Raw genomic sequence first — 19,697 nt, 5'->3', positions numbered from 1 at the left:
TCTCCTTGAAGCGACTCCTCTTCCACCCACTGCCACCATCTACGGCACTGTCCTCAAATCCTCGGAGAGCGGATTTACAATGGCACGCCTGTTTTTACAGCAACCAGCACAAGCCCCCCCCCAGCACTCCGGGTGTCAAGGGTCAATCAAACTCACAAGGGGGGAGGGTGCGAGGAAGTGACAGTAGAAAGGGGCTGAGTTGAGGATTGCAGCGTTTGGCACAACGGGCTGTTTCGGGCAGAGCGGGCTGCATTCCATTATGGTGAACTCAGCAGGGAGAATATAGGCAGCGCTGTTGAGGAATGCACCGGTTTTGCTGTGACATAAAGAGCTCAGAGCAGTTTATTCGAGGGTGGATGAAGTCAATGGACATTCCTTCTACAGGCGATATTTGATCATTTTTGTGCGCTTTAAAGTTGTAAAAATATGTCTTCATGAGCGTTGAACATATTAAAGGTAATTAGTATCAGTTGATCAATCAGTTCGTCGGGCACCAACAACAATATGTGGTCTACACTGTATAAAGACAGCATGCTATGCCAGTTGATATTCTTCAGTTCTGTCCACAGTTTACCATTTTGGTTCCCACTTCACTCTAAGTCCACTGACTGAACCTGTCCTCGCCCGTGGTTTCATGACATCAACACCTGTGCAACCTGCATTAGAGCGCTCAACCCACAGCTCGACTGGTGGGAAACCACCAGGTTGCTTTGTGGTTGACCTTCATTGTGACTGGCATTGCTCAGTGCTGATTCAAGTTTGTTGGGGTGGCATGTAGACTCATGCTGGGTTTGTGATTAGCAATAACAATGCCTGGCACCATGCACACTCCACAGGGTGGTTTCCCAAAATAATCTGTGCAGTTTTGTTTTGGACTGAAAAATTCAGATTGTTGGAGGTAAAGAGTTTAACGAATCTGTGTTGCTGTCTGTGCTATTTCCTGGTCAAATTACAGGAGTAATCAATCATCTGGCCTGGCTCTGTCTCTTTTTCTGAGTGAGGTTCTCTCAAATCTCAATGTCAATTGTCATTTATACAACACACAAGCCGTGGCTGCCTGACAAGAAGAACTGCACCACGTAACAGTAGGCTAAGCAAATGTGGATGCTACATTAGCTCGCATTTATCCACCATAAACGACTGGTCGTAGCAGGCCAAGTAAAGCTTTAGCGAGCGGGTTGAATTGAACTTTTTCATTCGTAAGAGGAAGAATGTGTTATTACTATTTTCAAAACTTATGTCTTATTTTAAATAAAGGAAGTTGGAGACAATGTAATCAGTAATGGATGATATAAATGAAGAAAAGGTATTAAACAAAAATCTGGGTGCAGTTCTTAAGTGTGCAAGACTTTGAAGTTGTAAATGTTAGTTAATTTCACTCTGAAATATGAGATTTAATCCACCGTAACGAGACATGGGGATGATATGCGCTTCCATATTGAGGACGACTTCAAGTTGAGCTAACAACCCGCTGTTGCTGCATGTCATCACCTTAAAGCCGCGTCAAACAGAAGCAGCATTAGCGTTATGCTACAGACACTAGTGCAGGCTCAGAGTGAGAAATGTTCAACTAACTGCACGATTAACGCGTTGCTGTGTGGCTCGTATCAGGCACATTGTGGCCCTGACCTACATATCGCCTACCGCTCCCACCTTCACACACACACAAACCCACTCACACACACACACACACACAGACAGGATTTGTCATGGAAAGAAAGACCCAGTCGCACAAACACAGTGGAGAGATTAAGAGTAAACCACTAATCTGACGGTGCCTGCATCGCTGTGTTTGTGTGTCTGTGTGCTCCATTTTTTTTTTTTTAAATGTGGGCAGGTTTTGTGCGATGGCTGGTTCATTCTGTCTTAGCAGCTGGAATGAAGCCCTTTTGTTTATCCAGGAATTTCACCCCTGAGAGAAGAAACAGGGGCTAGAAATTGTGTGCCCATGTTTAGTTTGTTGTGATCGCCATACATTTGGTGTTTAAATAATCTGTTTGGATTTTATTTGGGCTTCTGTAGCACTATGAGTCATAAAATAAGAGATGGAGACAAATACAGTTTGTCTGCTCTCCATGTGTAATTGCACACCCTGGGGCGCTCAACCCCGTGTTCACCAGCCAAATCAGAAACAATGTTCCTAAACTGTTCAGAACACCGAGATGGTGACGTTCATTATCCAACCACACACACATATACACACACACAGATTACCGTTGAGGTTTGTCCACACCTCAATCCTTCTGCATTCCAGGTTTGGGGCAGACTTAGTGTGAGGTCGCCAGTGGTCAGATTCAGAGAGAGAGAGAGAGAGAGAGAGTGTGTGTGTGTGTGTGTGTGTGTGTGTGTGTGTGTGTGTGTGTGTGTGTGTGTGTGTGTGTGTGTGTGTGTGTGTGTGTGTGTGTGTGTGTGTGTGTGTGTGTGTGTGTGTGTGTGTGTGTGTGTGTGTGTGTGTGTGTGTGTGTGTGTGTGTGTGTGTGTGTGTGTGTGTGTGTGTGTGTGTGTGTGACACGCTGGAGTCGACGACCCTTTTCTCCCACCGTCTCATATTGGATACATACATGCAGGCAACAACGCATGTGCACACATTTGTGACTGACTGCAACACACGCACACACATTACCACACACTTGTGTCTGAAGTAACGTCTGTCGGCATATAATCCCATTTACCTCTGAAAACACAAGAGTGTGTTTGACAGGGAATGAGGAGAGGAAGAATGTGTGTGATGTAGAGCCCGCAGTCTGTCCACTGTCTCGGAGTGGCAGCTGTCACACACACACACACACACACACACACACACACACACACACACACACACAGGCCTGCATGTCAGTTATCCATAAGGCACATTGAGTGTCAGAGAAGCAGTTGTCTTTGCACTTATTGCTGCTTCAGCTCTTGAATGTGTGAGTTGATTGTTTCTCAGTTTCTACCGTAGTCCTTGTGCAAGCTACTGGTGCAAGCTACTGGTGCAAGCTACTGGTTCAAGCCTGGGAGACACATAGAGGAGGACAGTGAAAACAGATAAGTCAGATTATTACAGTTTAACAGGCTAACTGAAAAGACTGTGGTGTACATGTCTTTTTTTTATGTATTTAACTATGTTTATTATTATTGTGTGTTTTATAACCCTGTGGCTCATGATACTTTCTCAAAAAAAAAACATTTTACAATCTTCATATTCTATTATTCCAAGACGCAGAGCTGAGCAGCTTGTAAAGCGTCTGCTGTAAAGAATTTATTCTTGGCTAATGTACTGCAAAACGAATGGAGAACTCAAGGAGGACCAAGCAGGCCGGTGTTTCTGCTGCGTAGCTTTTTTTCTCTACTCTTTCACGTCCAGGGTTGCCCGCTAGACGGGTCTAGATCAGGTTTAGTCACTCTGACCGGGCCGGTGGCTTGAAAGTCAGCCCCAGCAAGGTGCTTTAAAGACAGGGGTCTCAATTTGCTCCGGTGCCTGACTTCCTAACAGACACACACAACACACACAGGCACACTCACACACACGCTCTATACGCTACTTTTGTACTCTAGAACAAGGCATTTGTTTTGACAGGCCACCTGCCACAGAGAGGGAGAGAGAAAGGGCACTGGCGCTTGTCCTCCACTCAACTGATTTACGTTGGCACTAAAACAGAACTCATAAGGACTTTTTATACGCCCGAAGACTTGCCGGTCAGCTTGTTTCCCCCAGCCGAGGCAGGAAGGAAATTATACAAGATACCACAATATATACTACTTCTTTGTTGTCCGACCTCTTGCAAATTGGTCTTACCCCCTCTGAAATTTGTCTTGGCCCGCTGGATGACTTGAATACGATATAGGGACAGTTGATTTTAGCGTTTTAAAAGTGCTAGCTCATATTTTGGATATTCTCATCACTAAATGCTTTTTTGTCCTTTTTTTTTCTTGCCGATAAAGTGATGACATGAAGTATCAAGAAGAGTTCTGCTTATATTTCCCCCAAGGGCACTCTAAAAATACTCTGCATACTAAGTTATTCATACTTATTCTGCTGTCATCCAGCTATTATTGAAAAATGAGGACCTTTTATGAACAAATCTCCGTGGACAGTGACAAATGGGCTGGATATTCTTTGATAATATGCCAGTGGTTTATTGCAATAATGTTGACATTCTCTGATAATCCTCAGCAGATGGAGTGATTGCTTTGTTTCAGCGTTGAGATATGAGTTTTCGGTGCGTTAAGAGGACTCCATTCAGCCCTCCCAGGCCCCTCAGCCCCTGGGACAGCCTCTGATTGGGACATATGTCAGACTAGTGGGCTAACCAGGCTGCAAATGACTAGCCTGCACCGTGCCTACCTGCAGTATGTGTGCGTGTGTGTGTATGTGTATGCCCGAGCTGAGTGTATTTTTAGAATAGTTTAGAGAGCCACCCACATCCTCTACTCTCTGTAATAACGCCAGTCAGACTGTTTGTGTCTGTCTTTGAATGTGTTTGTCTGTCCAGGGATTGCCACCCATCCCTCCTTCAATCCATCCGTCCGTCAGCGTGTCGGGGGATGGTAATCCATTCTTCCCATATGCAGATAGCGGCGGTGAGATTAGACCCTGGGAGAGGATTAAGGCTTCAGGGCTTGGCTCCCCATCTTACCTCCTCTCTAACCATCCCACCCCCCACACCCCACCATCCGCTTCCTGCCGCCTCCTCGTGCTGTTCAGTCCTTCACCCGCCCCTCACCCATCTCTTTTTTTTTTCTCCCCCCCCCCCCCCCCCTCCCCGGGCAAATCTCCAACCTCTGGAGTGTGTTGCTTGCCGAGTGAAGAGGTGGAGATTAAGATAGGGACCCATTAGGTTTTTGTACATGTGTGTTTTGATTTGCATGCGCATAATTCTTTGTGCACAAAAGGTCTCTATGTACACAAACAGAGGGGAGGATGTATGCAGTTGGCGTGTGTGTGGGTTGAAGTGGGCCCAGTATGTGTCTTTTTAAACCATGCTGCTTTCAGTCATCTCCTCAATTATGCTGAGATGCAATAATTGACTTTGTGCATGTATGAGAGTGTGTCTTGACAATTTGCATACATTTTCTGAGCCTTTCCCTCATTCTTGCACACGTCCATCTTTTTAAATTTATTTTCCTTCAATTCCACCCTCTCACCTCTTCCTCTTATCCCAGATGTGACCCACATGTTGTGATGCAAGGGTAAAGAATTTTTTTTCCATCCTCATCATCGCCATCCCTCTCTCGCCACCTTCTCCTCTCTTTCTCCCCTCCAGTGGCGAGTGCTGTAATTGATATGCCACTGGCAATAAATCAGCACAGCTCCGGGGCTGAGCAACGACCATTATCTGAGCGGACAGGTTTAGTTGCTTTTGGAGAAGCGGGTGAGAGAGGGAGAGTTGATCCAGCTCAGCTCACGAGAGTTGACAACAGCTCACCACCTCAACAACCTGTGGAATTTCCTCACAACGCACACGAGAGCGCACCACTACCCCCATTTCTTCTCAGGATTCCCGCCACACTTTAAGCCAAATAAACAAAATGAAATAAAGCTGTGGGAGGACCCCCTCCTTCCTAAGCTTTTCCCACTCTGTTATGTCTTCTACCTCCCTTTCAATCACTCATTCCAATTCCCAATGCCCATAGGGACTCAGAACAGGCCTGTCAATTGATAGGGTGTCCCGATATCAAATCCAATCAACTTGGCCCCTTACAGCCCCTCTCTCTGAGGCTTTTCCCTGATGTGATAACGGCCTCGGCTCCTCCGATATGGTGGCTGCCCGGTCCCAAAGCCACAGACGCGCTCCAGCCCCAAAATGATTGACATGTTTTTCCTTGATGGTGCCAGATATGGCTCGCAACCTTGTTTCAGCGCTCTTCCCACCATTTCACTTGAGCTCTGGAGGAAATTGAAATTGAAGAGGGTTCAAAGGGATAAGGCTGTCGCGAGAAAATGGTCGAAATTTATGAAAAAAAGAGGAATGCGTGTGAGAAGCTGAGTGATTGAGCATATTCTCAGCAGTTGGGGCATGTGTTGAATGACGGGGTGGAGGTGAAGGAGTGGAGGAAGCGGGAGTTGGGGGGGCCCATTTGCGAAGACATTATTTCTCTGATTCTTTCACCCATCCGGTTTGCTGCCCTGTTACTTTTGAAGTGTATGACTCCACCCCCCACACACACACACACTATTGTGTTAGAGCATGCGTTATGATGTCATCGTCTTATTACTGGGATAGATAACAAGCCCTGGATGCAATTTGTTGTGCGATTCACATTCTCTTACATCAAGCCGTGGCTGGCCTAAATGAAGAGGAATTACTTTAGGGACGTCCCCCCCCCCCCCCCCCCCCCGTTATCGCTCGTTCTTTATCAGGCTCTCTCATTTCCTCGCTCACTCACTCTGCCTCATTGTGTCTTTCCCCTCACTCGGAAAATGACAAAGGAAAATGAGGCAGCCGGCCTCCCGTATAACGTGCCACCGACGTTTTAAATTGGCATCTGCTCTCGTCGCGCGCCGCGGCTGTACCGTTGAGCAAGAAATTAGTTTTTTTATTATAGGCTGGCTCGTCACTTTATTGCAGCTGCTTATGTCGAAGAGGCTGCGGCCTGCGTCGAGTCGTTTTAATCTCGCAGAGTGCAGAGTGAGCGTGGAGCAGCACCTCAGGCCGTTCTGGCTGCTGTTTCCTTGCCGAGGTGCCTCAAACCACGGGGCTCCCCTGGTGTTTGATGTCAGCGCAGGTAGAGCTCTGATTAAAACGATGCGGAGATGCTGCCTTTTCTTTGGCTCCCGCTGCTCCTCACTCACCCTTCTGCTACTCACTCTTTCTATGTCTTTCTGTCTCCTACTTTCTTTTTTCCTCGCTCTTTTCCTCTTCCTCGCCTCGCTCGTCATCTCTCCTACACGCCCTCTCCGGGCCTTTCCTTTGTGAACATTAGATGACACCACCTCTCCCTGAACCTGGCCAGCGTTGTCTCAGCTGAGCTATGGTTTGCTATTCCATGAACATCGCCACTACTATTTCTTTCCCCTCCTGCTCCCTCTGTCTCTTTCTTTTCTCCCTCACACACTATTTGCAGCAGCGGCAACGACTTCAATTGATGTGCAATTTAATGACTCCTCTTACTGAGGTGTTTAATTCTTTCAATACATCGAAAAGTGCATTTTTCTCCCTCTTTCGTACTCTCTCTCTCTCTCTCTCTCTCTCTCTCTCTCTCTCTCTCTCTCTCTCTCTCTCTCTGGCAGCTGTAAAAAAAAATCCCTCCAATCTTGGTAAACGGACCACACTCTGACCTGTGTGCATGGTGATTGATAGACGGATAGCCTTGCTCCTGTGGCTCACCACGGGGAGAGCAGGAGGCGGAAACTGAGATAAAGAGAGAAAGAAAGGAAAACTCAGCATTTCTGTTCGCCTTTCCCCTCTCTTTCCATATTTAGATTTTCCTCAATCTCCCCCCATCTCCCACCCACCTCTTCCTACCTTTCCTCATCTCCCCGTAGTGTCTCTCATCTTTCCGATTCAGCGTGGTCATAAACTACCTCCGTGCAGACACTTTGATAGTCAAGGTGAAATTGAACCACGGGGTCCCTGGGAGAGTTGTGTCCCGTTTTGCATAATCAGCATTTACAGGAGAACTAATGTCCCGGTTTTTGCAGGAACATGATTGGCCTGTCAAGCAGTACCACACGCCCGCCAAACCCTGCTCCTCATCATCATTGCGTCGTCGTTGGAGGACGCCAAAAAGAGCAGATACTCTCCCCTTTGACTCCTCCTCCTCCCTGTCCTTTATGTGTGAAGCCTTCGTCCTCCATACGTTTTCTCATTTCTGCCCTTTAATTCTGCCGCCTTTGTTGTCCGCATCCCGGGTTGTCAAGGGATACTCACTGTGCGGTATAGTGTGTGCTGTGTGAAATATATTTGCGTATTAATGAAAGCAGACCTATGTAAATGTGTATTTGCAAAGTTCTGGCTCTTCATTGATCCGAATGAGTCGGTATGAAAGGCAGTGAGGAAGGAAGTAGGGCCTCACTCACTGACATGTGGGCATATTCTGGATATGATCTGGATATGATTTTTTTTTTTTGCCTGAGCGTACTGCGGGACGCTCACTGTGCCAAGGCCAGTGGTCTGTTTCAAAAGAAAGATGAGGTCGCCTTTTGTGATGCAGTATAAAATCGCTTAAATCGCACAGGTAACTGAATAGCAAGAGACAGGCAGGTTTTTGAGCGTGCTGAATGTGATTGCAGTCTGATGGGAGGGGCAGGATTGGCTGTGAAAGGGTGTCGTGTGAGATATGGACCCTTCAAAAACAACAGTTTGTGCTGAATGTGCGGCAAACATATCCGTCAAGGGTTATTATATTTCTCTCTGCATGAGTCTAATTTGTCGTGATGTAGTATATATTGTGATGGTAGCTGCTGAGGGAAGGTAGAGTGTGTTGCTTGCGAACCTGCTGTGCTGCCATGAGAGCCTGATGCCTGGCTACAGAACTGCGTGATTACAATAAGGGGTTATGTTTCTGTTGAGCGTGTTGATACCGTTGGAACCCTGACAGGAAAGCCTTCGAGCAGACCTTCCTATAAATGTCTTGCTGTCAATGTAACAGTGGCCCCTGGCATTTTCTTAAACACATGCCTCCGCCAAAGCCACCATGGCAAAGTTATGAAATATTAAAAGAGTTGAATGTTGTAAAATCTATTAACTCATTCCAGCAAGACTCCCATTATGTGTACAGAGCCTTTAATAATCGGGCCTCCCCTGCTATTTTCCCTCATAATTAAATGCAGACACACATTTGCCTTCCAGACTTGATTTGATATTATTTATTTATTACCGAGGCAAATGTCAGCTTGATTTTTTTCTTCCTTCTAATTTTGGCGGTGTAATTTGAGAGCCTTTTCAGCCTCTCTGCCTGCTTGATGCATAATCAATAGGAAATGTTGCTTGGATGCTCACCGTGTTTTCTCTCTCTGCCTTCCAGGGCTCCCCCATCGTGCCTCCGTGGATGATGTTCCTGATGACGGCCTGCAACGCTGAGAACAGGACAGCGGATCAATAGGAGTTTTGCTGCCCCTCTCTCCATCCTTCTCTCTCTCTCTCCCTCAAACTGCCTTCCCTTATTCCTGGACAGAGGAGTGGAAAACGACAGAAAAACCTGACTTGGGACCAGCACTTGTTCTCCTCCTCCTCCTCTTTCTCCTCCCCCAACCCCCTAAGCCTTGCCTCTAGACAGCCCAGTGATGTGTCCCCTAGCTCGGTCAGCGGCTACCCCTGGCCAGGGGAACTTGTTTCTCCTTTTGGGGCTTTTGCTTATCATGAGCTCATCCTTCTCTGGAGGCCAACCCCCTCCCTTCAAACGATTTGTACCCTCTGAGTCGGGGCTTACACATCTGGCCATCCACAACAAAACTGGAGAAGTCTATGTGGGAGCTGTCAACTGGATTTTCAAGGTGTCTAGCAACCTGACCAAACTGCGCAGCCACATGACTGGCCCAGTGGTGGACAATGAGAAGTGCTACCCTCCGCCCAGTGTCCAGTCCTGCCCTCATGACCTGGCCCAGACCCCCAATGTGAACAAGCTTCTCCTCATAGACTACGCACAGAACCGCCTCATTGCCTGTGGCAGCACTTCGCAGGGTATCTGCCAGTTCCTTCGCCTGGATGACCTCTTTAAGCTGGGCGAGCCCCACCACCGCAAGGAACACTACCTCTCTAGCGTGGCAGAGTCGGGTACCATGTCCGGGGTCATCATAAGCTCCGCCCAGAGTCCGACCAGCAAGCTATTTATAGGAACGCCCATCGACGGCAAGTCTGAGTACTTCCCCACCTTGTCCAGCCGCAAGCTGATGGAAAACGAAGAAAATGCCGACATGTTCAGCTTCGTCTATCAGGATGAGTTTGTCTCCTCTCAGCTGAAGATCCCCTCTGACACTTTGTCCAAGTTCCCCGCTTTCGACATCTATTACGTTTACAGCTTCAGCAGCGAGCAGTTTGTCTATTATCTAACGATGCAGCTGGATACCCAATTGACGTCCCCCGATGCCAGCGGAGAGCAGTTCTTCACCTCCAAAATTGTCCGCCTCTGCGTGGACGACCCCAAGTTTTACTCCTACGTTGAGTTCCCCATTGGCTGCACTAAAGATGGAGTAGAGTACCGCCTGGTTCAGGATGCCTTCTTGGCTCGGCCAGGGCGGCAGCTCGCCAACTCTCTGGGGATCTCTGAGAATGAAGACATCCTCTTCACGGTCTTCTCTCAGGGTCAGAAGAATCGGGCCAAACCACCCAAAGAGTCGGCATTGTGTCTGTTCACCCTGAGGAAGATAAAAGAGAAGATCAAAGAAAGAATTCAGTCCTGCTACAAGGGATACGGGAAGCTCTCCTTACCCTGGCTGCTCAACAAGGAGCTCGCCTGCATCAACTCGGTAAGCTCAAATCTCTTCTTTGTGAGTTCTGCAGAGTAGATACTTTCTTTCCAGCCTCTTCCCTTAGAGTGAATCCGTTTACTTATCAGTCAGGGCACACATATTATGTTTTGACTGTTAAATGTATGTAAGACTGCATTAGCGTTGGCAAAGTATGACACCATGCAAAACCTTTTCTCAAAAATGTTGCTGAAACTCTATCCTTCTTAGCATACATGAGTATCAACACACACGCGCGTTATTAAGATATAAAAGACTAGTCTTGATGTTGACAAGTTTGTGTCCCTGAAACTGTCTACTGCCTATTTCTCCACTCAGCCCTTTTTTGTGCGCCTGCTAATTGAATACTGGTCAGCTCATGTTCCAATCATTCACAAGAAGCTCTGCTACAGGCCTGCAGTGGTTCATATAAAGTGTGAACAGCTCTCATTTCTTTCTCCCGCTGTCTTCTACTTCACTTCTTTCTGCCCATTTCCCCCTCTCCGCACAACCTCTTGGTGCTTTGATTTAGTCAGGCAGGGGACATCATTAGCCCAGTCACCTGGATTTGTGAAATGTCACTCAGGAATAGCACACACACACACACACACACACACACACACACACACACACACACACACACACTTTGCATGGTTCGGTGCACTGTAGTGTGACATCCTGGGGGACGGCTTGAGCTAGACTGGGTTTTTACTAACTGATCCACGGTGCATGGCCCTGCATGCTTTACAGAGGACCCCACACACACAGATGCACATGCATACACTCACACTAGAGACCTTAAGGCACTACTACACAACAGCACACAGTCTAGTTTCCTCTATAGTGGACATACCTGCTCACGTCCTTTAGTTTTTTCTGGCTTTCATGCCTCATTCTCTTCTCTCTCCCCTTGCTTAGCCACTTTCTTCAGAATGCATCTGCTAAAAAAAACAAACCTCTTATGTCTTCGTTCCATCTATTAGTGTTAAGTGTGCGGCACTCTTAGTTGACCACCTGTCTCGGCGACCTCATCTTCCATCCCGTGTGCTCTTTAAATTCACCCGTCCATCCCCTCCATCACGCTCTCTCTTAAGATAGCTTAATTAAAAGACCACTTTTAAAGCTTTTTCTTTAAATGTCAGCGCACACCAATTTTCCTGGCAGGTGTCCACACACACACACACACACACACACACACACACACACACACACACACACACACACACACACCATTCACCCTGTGTTGCAACTAATCCAGTGGCATACTTGGTAAGAATAGCGCTCTTCCTCTGTGTAGGTCTTCATTAGTTTGTGTGCACAGGTGTGTTTTGTGTGGTGGTGTAAGTGATGTAAATGACCCGGCCAAGTCCTCCTTCACCTCCCTTTCTTCCCCTCTTTTTGCCACCTTGTGAAGATGTAGTCTCCCTCCTGTTCAGGGGTTGTCTTCATTCCTTTTTTTGTGTGCTTTCCTGTCTCTGGGCCCATCACAATGACAATAGCTCTGAGGGAAAAAGGCAGGCAATCTCATTTATTTCAATTAGACCTTTACACTGGTGCAGCAGGAGCTCTAGTCGGGATGTTTCTGGTAAAAACAAATCGCAGGTTAGTATGGCGAAGAATTTGACTTTTCCTTTTATGCAGTGCAGTGAAACATCATCTGCTGGCCAGTCAAATACTGTATTTGCAAATGCACATACCAGGTAGATAACTGCACTGTGCAGAAATGCTTCTTACCTCATCGGCATTTAGCGCGGGGAGAAAATAATTGCTACCACGATAACTCTCAATAGGACTATTATAGTATAAACGGCTGTGCACTGTGTTTGCTTTTGATAAGACATACTGGTTTGCGTTCCACCTAACACAGCCCTACCAATGCAGCCTGTAGATGTAGGTGTGCCGAGTCATACTTTAGGGCCAGCGTGTATTCTTAATTTTCTTTATTGGTAACACCTTTCGAGCAGAGAGACCGTCCCGCAGCTCCCCGTCTTCCCGTCAGGCCTGTTACCATGGCTACTGGAGTTAAAGGGTTACTTTCACTCATAATTCATCACCGCTTAAAACATCCTCTCAAGAATACTGTTGCCCCATATAAGCTGTCAGCAATGATGATGTAGTAGCCTCAGAGATAAGCTGATTGGCTGACCCCACGACAGCAGCAACACTCGAAGGGGTCAGCGGCAGGTTAATGACGTCCGCCACGTTGCCCCCTAAGCAGTGACCTGACGTCAGCTGCCCTCCCCCGACCTTAACCTCAGCCAGTGGTCCGAGCGACCTCGAATCTGATCCTCAAATGCCCGATATTATTTTCATGCTGCTGCTGTGCAACGTGACGAAACACAATAACAAGCAAAGAGAAGCACAGACGAGACTGAATCAGACAGCAGAACTGAAATAGCACAAGAAGGTGAGAGTTGCACTCGCCGGCTAGCAGTTGCCAGTCCTCCACTGGCGGCTGCTATTGGCAGCAGTTGGACTATAAGTAAGGAACAAACTCACAACCCATCCCCATTTCTCCAGCTAGTCTAGGTATAAACTGGCGATCTCCTGCTCTGACATTTAAGCAACTGGTGTTTAGCACTGAACCCCACCCCGATTTTCCCACCCACCCAAGGAATTCAAATGCACTCCCCTAACCTCGAGGCAACAATCTCATAAATGCCCATCTCAACTGCATTTGAGTGATCAGTGTGGGAAAGGCTGCGTGACGTGGGAGAGGAGGGGGTGGAGGGAGGGGGTGAATACGTTTAGTTTGACCCTGTCATAGTTCGGTGGAGAGGGCGAGGCAGGGGGGAGAGAGAGGGAGCACTGGACAGCTGTTAGCCACACAGTCATGATGGATGGCCAGGCGCTCTGTCAGCTCCCTGTGTGGAGTTCATGTTTGTGCTGGATCATAACTTCTAGCCTCTGGCCGTCATTAGGGGGATATGTTTACGGGCACAGTGAGATGGTGGCTGTTTTTCTGTAAACACAAATGTTTGGGCATATTAGAAGCAGCTCTGTTGTAGAAAAATATGTGTGTCGGGAGGAAGCAGACAGACACACCCACAAACACACACCGTTCATCACCACAGCCCTGTTACCTGGCTATATATGTCTGCGGTGGGTGTGTGTGCTGCAGTGTTTGTTTGCGTGTCTCTGTTTTGTCCCTGAGCTTTATTAGTGAACCGCTGACCTTCTCCACGGTTTGAGAGTGGATCAATACAACCCATTTCCAGAGAGAGAGAGAGAGAGAGAGAGAGAGAGAGAGAGAGAGAGAGAGAGATTCAGGAGGTAAATGAGAAAGACGGCAGTTAGAACCAGAGAGAGGAAGAAAGAGGCGCAGGACGTGGGCGGGCTTAAAAATGAGAGGATGTGAGGGAGTCGGAGAGAGAGGAAGAGTTAGACGCCAAAGCAACATGCAGGAGAGAGAGTAAGGGAATTTGAAAGAGAGGTGTTGAGGAGATGAGCGAGTCAGAGTGAGTGTGAAAATAACAGAGCGAGCCCAGGAAGAGGCTTGAAGGGAAGAGAAAAGGGATTGAGAAAGAATGCACAAAAAAAAAAGGAGGAAATAGCATCAGTGCTGTTGAATGTGTCCAGAATACAGTCAAGTTTCCCAAACCTGAACTTCAGCACTTCAGTTCACATCATACATAGATTTGTGTGTTCAGGCATTTTGAACTTGCACGCTGTGGAAATGACTGTACTGCAGGCCGGCATATGGACCACTAACTGCAGTCTGAAACACAGGAAACCAAACCAGTCGGCTGCAGGCCAGTTCAAGAATGGAGATATTTTTTACAGTTACCACCATGAAAATATCCAACATTATCAGTCATGAGGAGTTTGATGTCGGGACATGTTTTGTGCTGCAGTCACGGCTGTCCAACTGGGTTTTGGATGTGACGTCAATGTTATGTTTTTTAGTTGTGCCGGTTTTCTTTCCAGTCAGTTTTGAATTGACTGGAAAGACCGATCATCTCTAGAGATTGATGTGAATCAAATGTCAAAACATCTTTGAACATGTCTTTAAATCATATTTCCAACTGTTTTTCTGTGTGATTTTCCAATTTTTTTTTTTTGATTTGACAAAAATATTCAGATTCCAGACGTGCACATAACTACACATGACCCTAGCAAGCAAGACAGGGATTTAAAGAGAATGACACTAGAGCTGGGGGGGGGGGGGGGTTTCAGAGAGAGGAATGAACGGGGAAAATGGCACGTAGGGAGAGACTGAGAGAACGAATACCAGCCAAGGAGAGAGCAACAAGCCTTTTACAGCCAGGGTGTGCTCGAAGGAGAGCCAGTGATTCACCGACCGAGAGAAGAGGATGGCGAGAGGAAGAGTGATAGCCCCAGAAATCTTTTCGTCACCGCTGCCAAGAACAGCGTGAGGAAAGGGTGGATGACAGAAGGAGAGGAGAGGAGGATAAGAGAGGAGAAGAGAGGAGAAGAGAGGAGAAGAGAGGAGAAGAGAGGAGAAGAGAGGAGAGGAGAGGAGAGGAGAGGAGAGGAGAGGGTGATTGAACGCTGGCTGCTGCACAAATAATATCGGTGTCCGTCACCTGGCCAGCACATTGTCCTCCTCAGCAGCACGGCTCTCTGTCATGTCAGGTGTGTGTGTGTGTGTGAGTGAGTGCGTGCGTGCGTGCGTGTTGTGGCTCACCTGACAGGGTGTGTATATCTAGGAGTAGGTGCTATAATAAGGATGACTCAGGAACACAACAAAACTCTTTTGGTGTTTATGAAATATCACTGGATTTCAAGAGGTGTCCTCCAAACAGAGAAAGTCAGGGACTCTTTTTGCTCAGGGGTCACTTTGCAAAACATGTTTTCTCACTCACTGAAGTCATCACATTAAATGGTGATTTCCAGCAGCAAGCAAAACATTAAACAAGCCAGCTGTAGCCTTTTTAGGTTATTAGAAAACATTTAGTTATAGAAAGTCATGGAAAGGTCGTGGTATTTAACACCAGGGCAGCACAGGGAAACACGTTCATATAACCTTTAACCCTATTTCATCATTATATCCACATTATTGATGATTATTTATCAAAAATGTCATTGTGTAAATATTTTGTGAAAGCACCAACAGTCAACCCTACAATATCGTTGCAATATCGAGGTATTTGGTCAAAAATATATTTGATATTTAATTTTCCCCTCAACCCTAATTGAAGCTTTGATGAAGGCTGTATTTTGTTAATACACGGTGATGAAGCAGTTAAACATACTATCTTTGGCCTTACTATTTGTATATGCTTACTTTAACTAATCGAAAAAATATATATATTGTTTTAGGACGCATAAGCATCACATACTAAAGTATTATATTTTGTTAATTGGGAGTTTCAAGGGGGGGGGAAATGGAAAAAAACAACATTCCAGTTTGAACATTCCTTTCCCCCGCTGGAAGCTCCATTGTCTCCATGTGAGGCTCATGTGTGACCCAAAGACTATTCAAAATGTCAGGCTGCTTTCTCTCGATCACCAGATGGATGGTGAGGTTTTGAACTTTGTCCCGAGCCGATGCATCAATCAATCGGAGATCAATCATAGCAATAATGAGTCAATCTCAAGCATTCATTTTTTGGACGCTGCATAGGCCAGCTGTTTCATGACCATCGGGGTCAAAGGTGAGTTTTGGTGCTTAACCTGAAATTAATCTTAAAATGATCGCAGTTCCGTTGTAGTTATTTCGATGTTTTGGTAGCTTCTTCGTGATGGTGCTCGTTGCTGTGGCATCTCTACGCTGTGACGTGACTTGTGACTTGTGTGGGTTGTGCTGTTGTGCATCTTTCCCTGTAATGTGTTTGATGTATGGTTTGTATTCATAGATAGATTTGAGAGTGTTTTTTATACTGTGGTCAAGCCGCTGAGCGGAGCATTGTTATCAGAGTAAGGAACCTTCTGTGGTGAGCTGCACCCTTGAACCTGATTACAGGAGTATAGCAGATGCAAATGCTATGACTGATCCTTTTACCTCTGCCTGATAAGAGCCCACACCATCGCAGAATATTATACTCACTCACTGAATTGGATGCAGTAGAGCACACAGTATTCGCTCTTAGTTTTCTGGGTTTTCTCTCTGCTGTTAGACGTTCCAACAATTATTCTGCACTTCAGAAGTATGGCTGGGTGGTATATCAACTCTCTAAGGTATATTATTGATTCCTTTTTCAAATGAGATATATATATATATATATATATATATATATATATATATATATATATATATATATATATATATATATATATATATATATATATATATATATATATATATATATATATATATATATATATATATATATATATATATATATATATATATATGATGACACAATACGTTTATATTGATATCGCGTTACATAACGTTTCTTACATGAAGCCGTCTCAGTGTGCTTGCATCTCTCCTTTCTCTTTTCACACGAACCTGGCCAGTCCATTAAACCAAAAAGTATCCCACTGAGTTCTAAAGTTGCTGAGTGATGGAGTTACACCATTGGCCTATGGTCTTTTATAATGAATAGGTGCGACAGTGTTTCTGCTGGTAACGTCACCCCTTTGATCAACCAGCTGATCCACTTCCTCAATACATACGTGTGTTTTTTTTCTCTTTAGGCCTATAAAAATTAATCTTTTCCTGTACTTGTGTTTCAGACGTGGTCCGGTCTTGTAGATGTAGTGTGTTGACACATGTTTGATGCATATGTTATAAGAGTAGCATGTGGGTGTAGCTGTTGTGGATGAGCCCCGAGCAGGTGTTAGCCAATCGGAGCAGAGAAAGTAGTCAAATGGTAGTGTCTACACTGTAGGTTTCAGTATGTATGCAAGCACATATGGTCTGTTTTATAAAGTAACATTCATTACACAATGACACTTTAGAGGGGTAATAAAATAACACGATTATATTGTTGAATTTGTTGAATTAAAGCGGTCCTCAATTATTTTGTAGCTTAACCGTGTCATGTGATATGACATCTGTTTTAATAAAAGTGCCTGTGACATGTCACATGTGGCTTTGACGTACAACTGAACATTTAGCCCACATCGCCATTCAGCATAAAGAGAGAAGGAGATATGATTTTTTGGTTCATATATCTTCCGGCCCTATAGTCGTGAGCCCACGTTAAACAAACCGAGCAGATTTTCATTACACTGTTGCAGAAAAGACAAAGTGGAATTGACCAGCTCTTAACCTTATTAAATCCATCATTATGAATATCATCTAATGAACGTTACTCACTCGCGGTCTTTGTAAAACACAGTCCTATTTCTGCCGACCTAATCTAAAAGGATGTGCCGGCAAATGGGTTTAAGTAATTACACCTGATTAATTGAGCCAGAGTTGACGAGCAGAGTTAATTGACAGTCTAAACGAGTTGAGCTAGGAGACACCGATCGGGCGGCTCGTCTTAGACGTTATCGGTGCTAATGGGTTATGTTACGATTTAATATTTCTCATTTTTGATTTTGAAATTAGGGATTTTATTCATGTGTCTGCAGGACGGACTTTTTATTGTTTTGCAGTGGTTTGTGTGAGCTAACGATGCCGCACCCACTCTGCGCTCAAGCGTCGCTTTCATCTCATTAGTAAAGGACAGTAGCAAACCTTTTGGAGAAGACCCCATGCAGACTGTGTGTGAGCTGCTTAATGCTCTCTTTCTCTCTCGGAGGAGTGTTTAGCTCAACTGACCCCCGTCTCTAGCACCCCTCTAATGATACTAATTATCAGTGTAATTATGTATTGATCTGTTCTGTGTGTGGGTGGTGTGTTGCATACATCATTATCAGGAGTAATCAGAGAAAGTGGAGCAGGGGTTGTGCCTGTGCTGCGCACGCTAAAAGTCTTTGTGTGTTATGCTTTAAGTTTCTTTTTATGCTTCATCGAATAGAAATTTAAGAAGAAAATGTGAAAGAAATGCAAATGAACTGCTGTAAGAGTCTCACAAAGTAATAATAGCAAAATAATGTTTTTAGAAGAAGAGTTTTTCTCACCTTTTTTAATCATAGTGTCGGCTCTTCTTTAATATAAAGAGTAAATATCGTCTTGAATATTTATTTATCCTTATAATAAAATATGTATAATACGTATTTAAAAATGAATATAAAGAGTGAATATATTCCTGAATATTTATTTATCCTTATAATAAAATATGTATAATACGTATTTAAAAATTTATATAAAGAGTAAATATATTCCTGAATATTTATTAATTTTTATAATGAAATATGTATTGAAACATAAATATATAAATGCGGAAATCCCCCCCCCCCCCCCCCCCCCAATTTAATAGCGGGATTTCTATGCAAATCTGAAATGTTACACATAAAAAAAGTTTCACCAACTTAGAACTTCACCAATTCTACGCAATGTCTTGCGTAGAATTTTATTTGGGTCACATTGACGCTATACCTTTTTAACTGCTGCTTCATATGTCTTGTATGCAGTTAAACACTGTCTGTTGTGTGAAATCCTTAAATCTGCGTACCCACTCTTTCGCCGCCGGTCACTGAGCATCTCCATCAGAACGGTCGGAGGTTAACTACTTTGCTTAAAGGCGCCTGTGGTGATGATGGAGGGAGAGGTGTGTTACTCAGTCACTTTCTCTGCCCACATGTCCCAGCTGGTGTGGGTATTTGAACTGATGATCTTTTGACCGCGAGCCCTCCTCTTGGCAGCCTGTTAAGCCTACATATATATATTGACATTGGTTTATTTTCAACAGACTGTATGCTTCTTTCCATGTAGTGATGGGTGTATTTCTTCCTCTACATATCCATACACTATATATTCTTGCTCCTCTGTCTCTAACGTTCTGTTGGATTGCGGTCTAAACATGTGGTGACAGCTTCTGGAAGCAGCGCTCTGAATAGGTGCCAACTCCTTGAGATTTCAGTGTCTGCCTGGAGTGCACTCAACATAGAAATTACTACCCTGCAAACCATGAATACAGAATTGGTGCAGTCATCTCTCTTTCTAACTTATTGATCAGTTAGAATCCAGTAACATATTCTGGAAAACAGCTACTGAATCTTGTGAGGAAAGAATTCATTGATTGTAAATAGTTTGGACAAAAAAAAAAGAAAAGCTTCTTCCTCAGGCTTATTTTTCCACCTTACACCTCTCGTGTCTTGAGTTTTGAATTGTCAGCCTGTATAAACACTCTCAGGTGGAATAAAAAAACACTTCTGCTGAGATGTTATTAATGCATCGTGCATTTTGTGTCCAACACCTTTGAGACGCAAGCAATCAAACACTCTGTCTCCATGGAGCGAGCGGCATCACCGCTGACGTCGGCGAGGAGCCCTGTGAGACCGTTACGTCTTGTTATCCTAAACA

At 45.1% G+C, this 19,697-nt stretch overlaps 1 pseudogene; it reads left to right on the top strand.

Annotated features, from left to right (window-relative positions):
• Positions 1–10,429, top strand: part of LOC142955020 (plexin-A1 pseudogene) — a 35,276-nt pseudogene extending 24,847 nt beyond the window's left edge.
• The last annotated feature ends 9,268 nt before the right edge of the window (positions 10,430–19,697 follow it).

This window comes from Anarhichas minor, unplaced genomic scaffold (assembly GCF_050575085.1).
Source record: "Anarhichas minor isolate MPS153535 unplaced genomic scaffold, ASM5057508v1 ptg000021l, whole genome shotgun sequence".
Taxonomy (NCBI): Eukaryota; Metazoa; Chordata; class Actinopteri; order Perciformes; family Anarhichadidae; genus Anarhichas; species Anarhichas minor.
This window is presented reverse-complemented; position numbering and strand designations above follow the sequence as displayed.